The following is a 15,364-nucleotide window of genomic DNA, read 5'->3' on the forward strand; positions in this document are numbered from 1 at the left end:
ATGCGAAGCTTCATATGCGGTAATATCAGGTACTTAACTAAAGTTTTATTGTCAACGAGGCAAATGAACAGAAGTTTAAAGTCATCCCCCCCCCCCCCCCAACAGCAGCGGCATTTGGAGAACGTACCTACTACTTCCTCTACGTCTTAGTTTCTCGGAAGAGGGGGCCAGGTCATCCTGGTAGGCTGGGGTAGGCGGCCGGTGGGGCTTGGAGAACTCTCTTCCCACCTGCTCTTCCTGCTTAATTGAAAGCTCTCTTCTGGAAGTTGAAAAACACTTCGACACGTCTGGATATTAGAGGGCAGTCCTTTCCCCTAGAATTAATTTTCAATCTCACTGAGACCGGTCTGAGGCTTTCATAATAAGGAGAGCAGACATTTAAAATTCGAAGTTGAGTTTGCATGTTTCCCACATCTGCTTTTAGCTCCTGCCTCGGTGCTTAGTTTATCTCTTGATTATGACCTCAGGAGCCTGGAGAGGACAGGTGGCTTCTAAGCCCATCACCGTAATAAATGAAAATGTTCCCGTGTCTCTGCCTCTCCCTGACAGCGTGGACAGGGACCCTGGTCAACAAGGTCTACATTTTGTAATTGCTTGTGTCTGTTTTCCTAACTCGGTGGTTCCCAAAGATGTGGGGGTGGTGGAGGCCCTGTCCAGGCCTCCTGGATGTGGGCGAGTGGAACCTGCCCGCCACATTTCTCGGATCTGCAGGGGCAGGTTGCCCGGGGTTCCGGAAACAAAGTGAATACTGGCTTTGTGTCTAGTGCAAACCCTTGGTATGTTGTAAGCAGAAAACCTACACCGGATTTCAAAGACTTGGTACAAAAAGAAGAAAAAAAAAAAACGAGAATGAAATTCCTCATCGATCTTTTAAACACGGATTGTAAGTGAAATGGTGACATTTTGGATTTCCGGGATTACAGAAGACATGTTGATGCTGATTTTACTTGTTTCTTTTTGTTTTAACGTGGCTGCTAGAGAATTTGAAATCACGGCAGCGGTCCTGTTTCTATAGGATGGTGTCGGCTCGGGTGGGCTCTCCTGAGCCTAGTGGCTGAGTGGGAGCCCCTCCCCTCCCAGAGTTCTCCTTGGGCAGGAACAGGGCCTGACACCTCGCAGGCACAGAGTGTGCTGAGCCATCTCCACCTGCCCGAGAGGGTGTGCTTACAAGCCTGCTGTGCCCATGACACTGGCCAGCTGGAGCCCGGGAAGCGCTGCTGTGCGCTTCTCTCCCTCCTGACCCCCTGCACCCCTGCTTTATGTGGGCACGTGCGCATCACACATGTGTTGCAGCGAACCCTTCTCCCAGGCAGGAGGAGTGGGCCAGAGTCAGCCTTCCGAAGGGCTTTGTTTTTGCCCCGTTTCCGAGTGGTGGGTACGGGCAGGCGGCGTCTTCACCCGTGTGTGCCAGGCGGCGTACCTGGAGCCACGCCAGAAGAAACTGAGTGCATCTTTAAGACAGCCTGGGAAGCAGAGTGGGGAAACACGACTGGACAGTCTAATTGGAAAGCAGGCCCAGTCGTTAAACCCTGGCTACAGTGACCCGGCATCTCCCAGTCCCTGGGCCCTGGCTCTTCCCCTGCGGCCTTGGGGTGCGGCGGGAAGACACTGTGGGCAGAATTTGGGCTCCTGCTGGAGAGGGAGGGGCCTGGGGGACCCCGACCAAGTTGTCTGTCCACAGCCAGGTCCACACTCCTCGTGGGATCTGCATCCCCAGCTGCTGCAGCTCAGGCCCCGCCCCAAGGTGTCCCCTTCCAGGTGCCCCTGGTCTCAGACTCCAGAAGTGTGAGTCCTGGCCGCCCTGCGTCCTTCCCTTGTCTGCCCACCTTCCTTGAGCTTTCTCTTCTCAGAACCGTGGTTTCTACTCGCTGGCCTCATTCCTGCTGGAGTGTAGACGTCCGTCCCTCAAAAGGCTTCTGAGCCGCCTGCATCTTTGGTTTCCCCGAGGGAAGCCTGTGTGTGTGAGTGTGGGTGCATTTGTGTTACATGTGCACGTGTGTGTATAACACGTGTGCCCACCCAGCATGCACCCACACTCAGGTTTGTGCACGTATGTGTGCATGTTTCAGGCGTCTAATGTGTGTCCATGCGTGTCTGTGCTGTATGCACAATGCATGTTTGTGCACATGCGTGTGCGTGTGCACATGCGTCGCGCCCCCGTGCTGGCTGCTTTACCAGATAGCACTGGTGGTAGGAGGGCAGCAGGAGCAACCCAGCTCGCGGTCCATAGCTTGAGCCAACACGCCCCTCTTCCCCGGCTTTAAGAGCTGCCAGTTCTGCATTTGCGCCATGTGTCTACACAGCTTTTTCCCACTTTCTCCCATAATCACCCCCCCCATAATGTCCTCATGACGTCAGCAGGCAGCTTCCATGTCTTCTTTTCTGCCGAGTGCCTGCAGGTGGGGGAAGGAAAAGGTTGCTCCAGCCACCCCGCAGCTGCGATGCGGGTGTGGTGTGCACCCAGAGTCTGGGGCCCGAGGCCCCGGGCCGAGAGCTGGCCTCGGGCAGCCCTTTCCCTTCAGAAGTGAGATGAAAGGCTCTCCTGGGTTGCAGAAGGGGAGGGGGTCGGGGTGATGGGGTAACTGGGTGCCTTGCACTAAGGAAGTACTTGATGCGATGAGCGCTGGGTGTATACTATATGTTGGCAAATTGAATTTAAATGAAATAATTAGAATGAAAAGGCTCTTCCAAAACACAAAGGAACCAAAATAACTGAACAAAAACCTCAAACCCTGGAAAGTGAGAGGCCTGGTGGTGATGGCCAGGGCGCTGCTGTCGCCCTCAGATGTCCTGTAAAAGGGCTGCGGGATGTCGCACAGTTGATGTTTAGCGTGGAAACGGTCCTGAGGCTCGGTCACCTCGGAGGCGCTTTCTGCGAGTCTGGGAGCCACCTCGGTCCCTTGCACAGGAGCCTCCCCGCGTCCTCAGAGCTTCCCAGGGCTCTGCGGGGCTGGAGAGCTGGAGAAGAGGGGGGCGGGCCGGTTCCTGTCCACACACATCAGGGAAGAAGGGGCCCAGCTCTTCACTTGGGATGATGTTAAAGGCGCACATACACCATTGCCCGAGGCGCTCCCTCGGAGAGAGCTTAAAAATAGCTTAAAAAAAAAATTCTGCCAAGTTTCGACACGGAGGAAATGTGTATGCATAAAATTATAATGCAACTGTTGGCACAGCGTTAATTATAGCTGATCCTGAGCATTTCTCATTTTATTTTGTTAATCCGGTTTCAGCAAAGGAACACCCATGGGATTTCTCCCTCCCGTTTAATAAAAACGTTAACTTTGTGAGTTATAGAAGCTGGTGTGTTCATCAGCATTTTATGAGACGCTGGATAATAATACCACAAACTAGGGTGTGCACTTATTGGAGCTTCAGCTCGCTGAGCCTCAGAGCTGGGAGGGCACCTTGGATTTTATTTGTGGGTGTGGCTGGGAGGCAGGAGGGCAGGTGCATAACGGGCCCGTGGGCCCGTGGAGGTGGAGGCGGGTGTTGGGTGGGGCTGTCCCCACTCCCTTGCTTGGGCCCAGGTGGCTCTGTGTGTCTCTCCACACATTAACCTCTGGATGAGACTTGAAGACCAGGGTTCACATTAAAACTTTGGAAGGCCACTTCTGCTTTGTGCCTCTGGAGATTCAGAGGCTTACACAGAATCTGTTGTCTTGGAGGTGGGAGCCACTCAGGAGCTGGTGTCCCCAGGCCCTGACTCGTGACTCAGGCTGATGCCCTTTCTACTCCTTCGTGGACTGAGCCTTTGGGGTTCGGTCCTTGAGCTGGGCATGTTGCATTCATGGTGTCCCATGGTCCCCCCACAGCAGACAAGGAAACGAGCTCAAGAGACCAGGCACGGGTAGGTGCCAGGGTCACTCTGCTACTTGGGCAGAGATGAGCTCACATCCAGGTCTGGGGTTCATGGCTCTCCTCTCTCTCACTTCATGTGTCAGTTTTTTTTTTTTTGAAGATTTTATTAATTTATTCATGAAAGAGATGTACAGAGAGAGAGAGGCAGAGACACAGGCAGAGGGAGAAGCAGGCTCTGTGCGGGGAGCCCAATGTGGGACTTGATCCCGGGCCTCCAGGATCACGCCCTGAGCCGAAGGCAGACCTGTAACTGCTGAGCCACCCAGGCGTCCCACCTCGTGTGTCATTTTAAATAAGAAACTCACTTGCAAAGCAGAATCTACTTTTTCCCTGACATTTCTTTCCTTTAGAATTTGCTAGCTCAAGTTTTTAAGTTGGTGTACGGCATACATGTAGAAACGTTGTGTATAGAATAGACAAACAGCTCCATGAACGTCCGCAGACTGAATTCATCGTGGATGCAAACACAGTTCCCCCCAGGAAACCCTCAACCCCAAGCACCCCACCCAGGGGTAGCCCCGTCCTGACTCCAGCAGTGCAAGAGGAATCGTGTTGGTTTTGTACTTCGTGGGAATGCACACACACCTGTCCTCTGAGTCAGGCGTCTTTGGCTCAGCATCGTTTCGTTCACACAGGAGTACGGCTGTAAGTGGGAAAGCACCATTCGACTTGAAAAACAAAGTTTACGCAGATTGAGAATGGGGCTGGCAGTGGCTGTTTGTGATGAGGACAGAGCGTCCGTGGCTGGAGCCGGGTCTGATTCACCTGCTGGGTTGGCCAGGACTGGGCTGCCGGGGACGGACCCTCTCCCCACTCGAGAAGCAGCAATAATTATCCTGTGGTGACTCCTTTAGGGTGGGCACTGGGCCTGGGCTGTGGGTGGGGGTGTGGGGTGTGCTCGGCTTTTGCCGCGCGCCCCCCTGCTCCATGGCCGGCCAGTCTCCTCCCCGGGCCCAGCTTGCTCATCTCAGGTGCGGATAGCAGCCCCTGCCCCGCCCGCACGGGACTAGCGTGAAGGTCGGTGGGTGACGGTGCACCTGCCAGCACTGGGCATTAGCCACGTTTGCATCGTGGCCGGCTTGTCACGCCCGTGCACGGGGGCTGCAGTGCCCGGAGCGGCCACCAGAGGGCGCCGCGAGCTCGTGTATGGCGCCCGCCCCGCTCCTGCCTGTTGGTAACAGCCCATGTTTGGGGTCTTTTTGCTTAAAAAAAAAACATCTGCTTGTCCTGGATGTGGTGGTCCTGGCTTCCCTTGACCCAGACCCGTTGCCAGGCCGTGCAGTGGGCATGTGCAGTGGGTCACGTGTGTGACCCCGGGGAGGGATGGCGCCCGCGTCTGGCTGGATGCACTTCCCCGCCTGTTGCAGTAAATCACAAGGAACAGGCAGACAGCGACGCCCCCCCTTTTGGTGTAGCGCCTCTTCTTAGGTAGTTAATCGCTCGAAAGGTCTCTCTAACCCAGATGCAGTCTGCGGGCTGAGGACCGGGGCTGGCGTTCCTGGCGGCGACCTGCTGTCCCGTCACAGGAAGTAACCGCGTGGCCCAGCACAGGCGGCCACCAGGCGGGCGGCCCACTGGAAGGGCTGGGTCAAGTTTGACTTTGTGATTCATCTGGCTGGGCTCCGTGGCCACTGGCTGACTTCTCTAAGCCCTAGTTTTCTCTTCCATGAAGTGGTGGTGGTGGTTGGGGTGGTAGTGGTTGGGGTGGGGGTGGTTGGAGTAGTTGGGGTGGTGGTGGTTGGGGTGTTGATTGAGGTGGTGGTGGTTGGGGTGTTGGTTGGGGTGGTGGTGGTTGGGGTGGTGGTTGGGGTGGGGGTGGTTGGGGTGTTGGTTGGGGTGGGGGTGGTTGGGGCGGTGGTTGGGGTGGGGGTGGTTGGGGTGGTGGTGGTTGGGGTGTTGATTGAGGTGGTGGTGGTTGGGGCGGTGGTTGGGGTGGTGGTGGTTGGGGTGTTGATTGAGGTGGTGGTGGTTGGGGTGGTGGTGGTTGGGGTAGTTGGGGTAGTTAGGCTGGTTGGGGTGGTGGTTGGGGTGGTAGTGCTTGGGGGTGGCATGTCGCGCCCTCACAAGTCAACAGGGAGTATCAAATGCGATCACAGACGTGGAGGTCCACGTGAGAGAAGGAGGCGGTATAATGTTGTGCTGTTGGGGGGCGCGGGGGAGGTGGAGGTGCCACTTTGAGCCCTGAAGTCTTGATGCCTCCCTTTCCCCTGGCTGAGCTTTCCTAGAACATCCAGCTCTGGGAGCTCCGGCGTCTTTTCCTGTCTGGCCTCCCTTGACCCCAGGCCTTCTGCACACCTGGGCCCGCTGTGCACCTGGCCCACCCATTTGCAATTCTGGAATCTGGCACTTCAAGGCTTGGCTGTCCACACGCACCAGGCATGTTGCCATGGTGGGTATAACTCTGGTGTCAAATATGCCTTTTCCTTATCGATTCCAAATCTAAATCTATCTTGCTCTACTGGTTAAACCAATTTCCTCCCCCCACCCCCCGCCCCTTCTTTCTTCTTTTTTGGTCATCTGAATACTATGTGCTCTTTTTTTTAAGGTTTATTTACTTTATTTTTAAAAAAGATTATTTATTCATTTATCCATGAGAGAGACACACAGAGAGAGGCAGAGACATAGGCAGAGAGAGAAGCAGACTCCCTGCGTGGAGCCCGATGTGGGACTCGATCCCAGGACCCTGAGACCATGACCTGAGCCGAGAGCAGGAGTTGGATGCTCAGCCCGCTGAGCCACCCAGGCGCCTCTGGACAGTCGGCACTTTTTATTTGTGAAGCTGACATTTCACTGGGAGAGAATGGCAGAGAAGGATAAGGCATCCCGTCCCCAGCCGCCCGTGCCCACCCAGTCGAATGTCTAATCGCCTCAAAGAGAAACACCAAAGCATCATCAGAAGCGGGAGCATTTCGTCCCGTGTCCAGCGTTTGTGTCTCCTGCTCAGTATCCACAGCCCGTGGTGGCCCCAGCTGCCTGGGGTCAGTGTCTTCCTTCCCCTAGGGAAGAGCTTATTTTGTCACTTAACTGTCCCTTTATTTCTGGCATCAATTTAAGGGGGGCTTAAGCATTTCATTTCTTTCTTGGGTTCCACACGTAATCACGACTGTGGAAGATCTGAGAACCTCGGAGCCCGTCAAGTAGAAAGGAGCCGTGGCTGGGTGTCGGGGCGGACGGTTGGGAGAGGAGCCCGGAGCCTGCGCTCTCCTCTGTCTGCTTCTCAGCCCTGGCTCCCCGGCTCGCCCCGCAGGCTCACAGCAGGCCCCCCGGTCACCCAGATGGAAAACCTTTCCTCCAGTTCCACATTGGAGGCCCTCAGGACGGATCTAACCCGCAGACTCGAGTTGTTCGGCCTGTACCGGTTTGGTTGGGTTTCATTTTGCAGAAAAATCTCATTTAGTTGCCAGGATTTCAAAAATCCGGAGATTCCAAGTACAGATTCGGCTTTCTGGCCCCATGGACGTGGGAGGCAGCAGCCCCTCCTGATGGGGCAGGCTTCCTGCGTGCCTCCTCGCGCTGGTCCCACCTCTCTCGGGACGGGCTGTCTGCCGTGGAGGCCAGGTGCCCGTGCCATTCCCGGGCAGGCTTCCATGGTGGGGATTTCCGAGGACCAGGGGTAGCTGCCCGCCTCCTGGAGGCATTCCCATGTGCCTCCCTGCCTTGAATTTGTGTCCCCTGATTTACTCTCAAGGTTCTTCAAGGGTTGAGTTCTGCTCCCCCTGGCTGGTTGACTTCTTCTTTGTGGAAGCTTCCTTCTGGAAGCTCAGGATGTCCTGCCATCTCCTGGGCCAGGTCCACTTCCATCTGCTGAGAAGTCTTCCCCAGTTGTCTCACCATGGGATTTCTGTGTTCTCCACATGTCCTCCTGTCGCATGTTCTTGTATGCACACATGCATGCATGCACAGCCCGTGTTCCTTCCCAGCTTGCAGGTTTGTGAGCTGACCAAGTAGCTTTGGAACCATGCAGGGCCTGAATTTGATCCTCTTGTACAAGTTACAAGCACCGTCGTCTGTAACAGGATGATGGTGTCTTTGTGGCTGACTTATGTAGCAGGGCCGCTTTGTACAGTTGTGCAGGTTGCTTACTGCACTAGGGCAACACATCTAAGGGGACTTATTTATTACTACATAGATTTGCATATTCCGTATGACATTTTTCCGCAAACGGAGGTAAAGTATCTCGTTCCAAGAAAATCGGTGTATCGTGACCAGTTTCTGACAGGGGGAGCTAGTGTCTTGGGGAAGGGGTGTGTTTCCCCCGGTCTCACCGAGGTGTCTTACATGTTAGCTGCAGCCTTGCTTGTCAGGATTCAACACGACTGGGTGTGAAACTGCCTGGTACTCAGGAAACGTCCGTCTTCTCTTTCTGGGAAGCAGACTTTCAAGTACTGTCGGGGACATGAGCCTGGAGGTGGGGCCGCCAGCCCCAGGGTGTGTTTGGGGTGCTGGAACGGGCCTGCGGGGTCAAGAGCCGGGGTTGGGGCTCAGACTTTCCCGGGGTCACGGCCGCCCTCCCCAGCACTGGGACCCGGTCGCCCTCCCGTGGGGACCCGGGTGTGTGACCGACTGTCATTGATTCAGAGGCTCACACTGTAGCGTCTGCGACATCAGGGGTCTTACAGTCTGTGTGATAAGACACCAGCGCGTCTCTGTTTATTTGGCAGCATTTTTATCTTTCTGAGGTATGTCAAATATCAGTGCCTCTTAACATAGACGTCGTCTTAGATTTGAGGAATTAACAACAATAAAACTGATTTTGTAGGTGGTTGTGAAGACCAAGTGCCCAGTGTGAGCCTGGCATAGTCCCCAGTCCCGGTGAGGGTGTCACTGAGCTCCCGCTCTTCTCCGTCTCCCTCTCGAATTCCCTGTGTTTTGGGTACAGCAGGTCTCAGTTATCGTGGTGGTGGTGGTGGTGATGACCTAGACGGCGTCTCCACAGCGGGTTGAAGGCTCTGTAAAATAAACCGAATGGAAAATGATGCTTTGCCCTTAACCCAAGCCGCTCTTCCTCAGGATGAAAGAGAAAGGTCTCTTAAATTGTGCTAAGCTGCACAATGAGCTTTTTTTTTTTTTCCCATTACATTGGATGTGACAGCAACCTGGCTTTATGTTGTTAAAACATTTCCACTCCCCATCGGGAAGCTGCCATCTCTTACGAATTTAATAACGTAAGGGCAGGTGAAAAACAAGAAAACAAAAATATTTAACTGTGAAAGAAATTTGCCACCCTACTCTTTTCATAAGATAGATCATTTAATGGGATCTGAGCTTTGGCTGTTGGACTCTCTCTAAAGTTAATCAATCCGAGTAAAAGAGTTTCAAAGCAGGAGCGGATGATTTATACTAATCAAAGGGAGGAAGGAGGAGATTTTTTTAAACTAAAGCTTTTAAATAGAGTCATCCAATAGCCTGGTAGCGTGGCATTTTGTCTTCCGGTGGGTATTGATAAATGTTTAAGCATGTTTGTAATCATCGACTCAGCTGGCGTTTATCCAGTGCCCACTGTGTCCGGCCGGGGCAGCAGCCTCGCTAAGGGGACGATGGATGGTGTGCGGCTGGGCGGGGCCCTGGCTGCAGGTAATAAGTTCAGGTGGGGTGAGAGGTGCTTGGCAGAGACGTGGGGTGCCAGCCCTTCAGAGCCCTCATCGCCCCGCTGTCCCCCGGAGGGACCCCTGGCTATCCATGGAGCCGCCTCGCTCCACCCTTCCAAGCCCTACATTCCTCATAGGCTGTTTGGGATTGGATGGGGTCGTGGATTCGCCAAAGGGGAGACACGTGCTGCTTCTCAAATACAGTGTCCTTTCCAGAGGATCCACCCTGGTAGCCATCCATATGTTTTCTTTGCCACAGTATTTTAGGTTTGTTTGTTTTTAAAGACTTTATTTATTTATTCATGAGAGACACAGAGAGAGAGAGAAGCAGAGCCACAGGCAGAGGGAGAAGCAGGCTCCATGCAGGGAGCCCGATGCAGGACTCGATCCCAGATCCCAGGAACATGCCCTGGGCCAGAGGGAGACGCTCCGCCCCTGAGCCACCCAGGCGCCCCTATCACATAATTGTTAAGAATGTTTCTGCTGCAGAGACTGAGAACCACATCAGACAGACTGATTCTTCTTGCTTCAAGTGTCAAAAATAATTTAGAAAACTAAAAGGGAAAGGCATATCTGACGTACTTACCCATAGTTTTATGTTTTCCTTTGTACTTTTTCTTTTTTTGATGTCCCAAGATTCATTGTTTTATCGTTTCCTGTCTATTTAGAGAACTTCCTTGGGCTGTTCTTTGAGGTTAAGTTGGCTGGGCAACACATTTATTTTTTTTATTTTATTTTTTATTTTTAGTTTTCCTTCCTCTGGGAATGTCTCGGTCCCTCCCTGTTTCTGAAGGATGTTTGTGCTGGTTGGGGAGATCAGGTGGGTGGGTGGGTGCCTCCTTGCTCCCTCGAACAACATGCCACTTCCTCGTGGCCTCCACTGTGCCCGATGGGAAATCCGCTGTCGCTCCAGTGGCTTCTCACACTGGAACGAGTTTTCCCGCGTTCTCGCTTGGCTCTGGTTTTCAGGCGTTTGGTCATAATGTGCCTTGGCACAGATTTCTTTGGGTTTGTCCTCTTTGGGGTTTGCCGACCTTTTTTGAATGTGTAGGTTTGTATCTTTTCCCAGATTTGGGGGAAGTTTCAGCCATTTCTTTGAATCCTTCCCTGGCCCCACTGTCTTTCTCGGCCCTGGGGCTCTGCTGACACACACGTTAGATTTCTTGTCAAAATCCCACATGTCTCTGAGACTCTATTCAATTTTTTTTTTTTTTCAGGCTGTTTTCTCTGTCGTTCAGATTGGGTGCTCTTCCTCCTTCCATCTTCAAGGTCGCTGGTTCTTTCCTCTGTCTTTTCTATTCTGTTCTGAGCCCATCTGTTGAGTTTTTTGTGACTGTGTTTTTCTGTTTTTAAAATTTCCATTTGTCTTTCCCTTATATTTTCTGTTCCTTTGCTGAAGACTCTCTGCTTTGGCATTTGCTAGAAGTGTGTTCCTACTTGCTCGTTATATTGTTTTTGTGATGGCTGCTTAAAGTCTTCGTCAGATAATTCTGCTATCTGTATCATCTAGTGTTGGCGTCTTGACTGTTTCTTGTCATTCAAGTTGAGATTTTCCTGATTCTTGAAAGATTACGATGATTTTTGGTTGAATGCTGGGCATTTTAGGTGTTACGAGAGTCTGGATCTTACTTAAATCATCTTTTCTTTCTTTCTTTCTTTCTTTCTTTCTTTCTTTCTTTCTTTCTTCTTTCTTTCTCTTTCTTTCTTCTTCTTTCTTTCTCTTTCTTTCTTCCTTTTTCTTTCTCTTCTTTTCTTTCTTCTTATTTATTCATGAGAGACACAGGCAGAGGGAGAAGCAGGTTCCCTACAGGGAGCCCGATGTGGGACTCGATCCCAGGACCCCAGAATCACGCCCTGAGCCAAAGGCAGGCTCTAAACCGCTGAGCCACCCAGGGATCCCCAAATCTTCTGCTTCAGCAGGTCCCTCTGACACGGCCCTGGTGAAGAAGTGGGGTGCTGCTTCGTTACTGCCAGAGAGGGTAGATGTCAGGCTCCCTTCTTGACTTCTGCGGATACCCAGGAGAAGATGTGCCCCAGGGGACTGCTGGGCAGGGTGGGGGTTCAGGCTGCCCGCGGGGTCCCTGTGATACCAGCCCTGACTAGGAGGGGCAGGAGTGCCTCAGTACTGCTCCCTGGTGGCTTCCAGGGACACAGTGGTAAGGAGGTAGAGAAAGCCCTGACTGTGCACTGGGCCTCCTCTAACACCGGCCCACTGGGAAGTAGGGAGGGTGCTTCATCAGCCTTGGAGTTGAGGTGGAGGTCCTGGCTTTCTGCCCGGCCTTTGCCATCAGGGTTGGGGGTTGGGCTACAGCGTGGTCTATGGGCTTTGGCTTTTGTAGGGCAGCTCTTGTCCTGAGCTCTGTGCTAGGAGCAGGACCCCAGGGGAGGTGGAGGGAGAGTGGAGGAAGGGCAAAGGGGGTCCCTGAGGGAAGGATAAAGGCAGGCGTGCACGTGGTTTCTCTGTTTCTCTGTCTCTCTGTCCCTCTGTCTCCCTGTCTCCCTTTGATCCACAGCAGAAGGCCTAGAAGGATACAAACCAGATTGTTCAGTGATGCCCTTGTTCCAAAGGGGATGGTACTCTATTCTATAGAGTATTGCATTATTTAGCTGTTTTAGAATGAGCATGTATTCATACTGTAACTTCTGTAATAAATAATAATAATCACAGGAGGAAACTGTTATAGGACCAGGAGACCCTGAATGCCTGAATCCTTATTCTACTCTTGATCATCTCACCTTGACCTCCCAGACGAGGTGGACTTAGAAAGAACAACAGCAGGAGGGAAACGCTTCCCTGGATTATGTGCTGGGGCCTAGGGCCTGAGATTTGGGGGGCGGTCCCCTCAGGAGCAGGGAAGCTTCAGCTGACACCTGTGCTGCCTGTGGCCAGAGGAGGGAGTGGGACCTAGTAGTTCCCAGTGACCTCCACAGTGTTGAAGGGGCCTGACCAATCTGCCGGGACCTATGAGCACCTTCTGGTTCATGACCTTCTTCAGGGAGTGAGGTCAGAGGCTCCCTCATCCCTGGGTCCCCAGGTAGGGTGGAGGTCAGCAGGTGGGCATCAGAGGTCATGGGCAGGATGTGGCTCTTCCTGGCCAGGAGTTCTTACAAATCAGAATTCAGAAATGAGGACTTGTTCATGCAGTTATTTTAAGATTCTCTTTTTTAATAGTACAGAGTAGCTGCCTGAAAACTGGCAAATATTTCATAGAAATGGAACACTCAAACTCCAAACTTCTGTGATTTTCCTTGTATCGAACATGTGGTTTTCTCTTTGAATCCTTTTGTTGAGGACGAGTGCATAGTAATTGGACCTAAAAATGCATCCAAATTATAGCATCTTTATCAGAATTAGCTGACAACATAATTATGATTATATTTTAGGGTATAAGATACATTTTTCCATGTTAGTCCACTATAAAAAATGAAAAGAGCTCCTTTGTTGTTATTTTGGTGGAATAACAATTCTTAATATTTGGGGGGATGCATCCTGATTGGACACTTTCTTTGCATGTCTTGGCATTTTGCTGTTTATACCCAGCTTTATGAGCATCTCCAAAGAGTGCACGGTTCCCCCCTCCCTCCGTCCCTCGCCCCGGTTGGAGGCCTGGGGGACAGTCACAGATTTTGTTCAAGAGGGAACACTGTGTATTCTCTTTGGGCTTCCGGAACCAGCTGCTCTTAAATACAAGATTGCATCGGGACGCCTGGCTGACTCGGTTGGTAGAGCATTTCGACCCTTGGCCTCAAGGTTGTAAGTTCGAGCCCCACGTTGGGTGTAGAGATTACTTAAAAATGAAATTAAAAAAAAAAAAAGAAAAAGAAACCAAGATTGTGTGGTTGGTGGTGAAACAGAGCCCAACCGCTGGCACAGCTTGGGGGTTGTGTGGTCCTGTTGGCGGTGACCTTGGAAGGGCCACGTGGCACCATGGAGACGCTGGGCCTGGCTCAGGTGAAGCTGCCTTCCACCTTTACTGTGCTTCCGTGGCCGCGTGGCCGAGGAGAGGTCAGCCCCTCCACCTCCTGGGTCATGCTTGTTCGCTTTTGCCCACACCCTCAGTGAAGTGATGGGTGTCATGGGTCACGTGTCCTTCTCTCTGCCCACACCTGGGGCCCCCAGGTCTTGTCTGCCTGTCTAATGGGGCGGACACCCTGCAGGCACTTGGGAAGCACGGGGGCCAAGGCCAGATGCCAGCCCGTCCTCCGGGGTGTGGAATAGCCGGGTGGTAGCTGGCAACTTACAGTCCCCTCCACCCCTGTGTCATATGTAGATGCAAAAGTAGTTTGAGTCATTTGTTGTCCACACAGTGCCTGGCGTGCCTGTGAGTGGAGACCGCTCACAATAACTCCGTGGTCCCCAAAAGTTCTGCTCAGTTAAGTGTCACAGAATTCTCTTTCTCCTGAGAGCATCACAGAAGTCAGTACCACCACGTACAGGTCTGCTGGGAAGTAGTTTCACAGAACCCGTACAGTGCAGCTGTGCCGTGATGTGTCCATGTGGCCCACGTAGCTGGGGCCACCTCTGTGCCGTGGGGCTTGCAGGGGGCCTGCCTGTGGCCACTGCGCGGTACGGGCTGGAATGACCGAGAAAGAAATTGATGGGCGATTCTGGGATCATGCTCTTTGGGGATGATTTTCATTTCAGACGCTGTTGGGCATCACGGTGAGTAGTTATCCCAACTGGAAGGAACTCCACTCAGGGCGCGTAGCCAGACAGACACTGCTCATGTAAAGAGCAGGTGGCAAAGAGTCTGGTCTCTGCTTCCTCCCGACGGTGACTTGGGCAAGCTGCTCTCCTCTCTCAGCTCAGTTTCCTTGCCCGTGGAAGGGGCTTTCCAGATCCTTTTTCACCTAAATCAGTGGGATCAATGCAGGGTCAGCAGGAAGCTCGTTGAAAACAACATAGCCTCATATGAAGAAAAGAACCATTTCTGTAATCCCGTGTTGTTTGAATGGGAAGCCTTTTGGGTTCCTCGGGAATAAAGCATTTCCTGGAAAAAAATAAAATATCGATTGACGGTATTCAGGAGAGATTTTCATTGATGAAGCAATGTTCTGCTTTGTTAAATTTCTGTTTCCTGTGTTGTTTGGTAGGGAAAAATCCTCTTAGGTCACTACTCCACCTGCTTGCTCACGGAGGAACCCTTCTCTTGGATCCAAAGGGAGATTGTACTTGCGGCTCCAGTGCCTTGCAGGGTTCTCCTCACGGGAGCAACGTCAGGTTGGCCCACCGCCTGCCTTTCCTGTCTCCTCTTTCTGTAGGGGACTCTTGCTGTAAAGAGGAGAAGGATAATGGGATGAGGGAGAGCAAGGGAGTGGAGCTCAAGAAAGATTCTTTGTCTTAAGATGGGAAAATAAACCTGTAGCAAAGGTTTAAAAAACAAACAAACAAACAAACTACTTCCTCTGTAGTAAAGAGGAAGAATTGGAGGTCTGGAGAAAGACACAGAAGTTACTGGAACACTCTCATTGGGTGGGAGGGGTTGGGTTCAGTTTACACCGCGTATCCAGTGTCCTTCCAGGGTGGCCCGTGGGTACGGGCTTCCCCTTTAGAGAATTTTAAAGCAGTAACAGCGCTTAAATGTTGGCCTGCTGGACTGAGTCAGGGCTGTGGTGTACAGCGTTCCCACTGCCTAGCGGGCTTGGTACCTGCATCCGCTGTTACGTCCCAGCAGCCGATGGGTCATTGCTACGTGTCGAAGATCGCCCAGCTTTACAGCAGTTGGCATTGGGGTTGGGAACGGAATCCGGTTTGTCTGGCTTCACAGCCACTGTCCTTTCCATCATACCAACTCTTCTTTGCATTGTTTAAAAAAAAAAATCTAGCTTTTAATTAGTTTTTTGCTCCTAAATTTAATATTTTTGCATGTACCGACAATTATCTTAGAAGGGAACCTTTTCCCATCACGTCTTCCTGC

The 15,364-nt window shown here is 52.2% G+C and overlaps 1 protein-coding gene across 8 annotated transcripts in view; it reads left to right on the plus strand.

Moving 5' to 3' along the window:
* ZFAT (zinc finger and AT-hook domain containing) overlaps nucleotides 1–15,364 on the plus strand; it is a 274,158-nt gene that overhangs the window by 106,592 nt on the left and 152,202 nt on the right. The window contains exon 1 of one of the 8 annotated variants that reach the window (XM_041769049.1): nucleotides 5,263–5,286. The exons of 6 other annotated variants lie outside the window; for them this stretch is intronic. The gene's annotated coding sequence lies outside the window, so the exon portion shown is untranslated. Of the gene's footprint in view, nucleotides 1–5,262; nucleotides 5,287–5,903; nucleotides 6,248–15,364 lie in introns of those variants that run through there. One more of the 8 variants, XM_041769046.1, reaches the window with a different exon arrangement.

This window comes from Vulpes lagopus, chromosome 9 (genome assembly GCF_018345385.1).
Source record: "Vulpes lagopus strain Blue_001 chromosome 9, ASM1834538v1, whole genome shotgun sequence".
Classification (NCBI taxonomy): Eukaryota; Metazoa; Chordata; class Mammalia; order Carnivora; family Canidae; genus Vulpes; species Vulpes lagopus.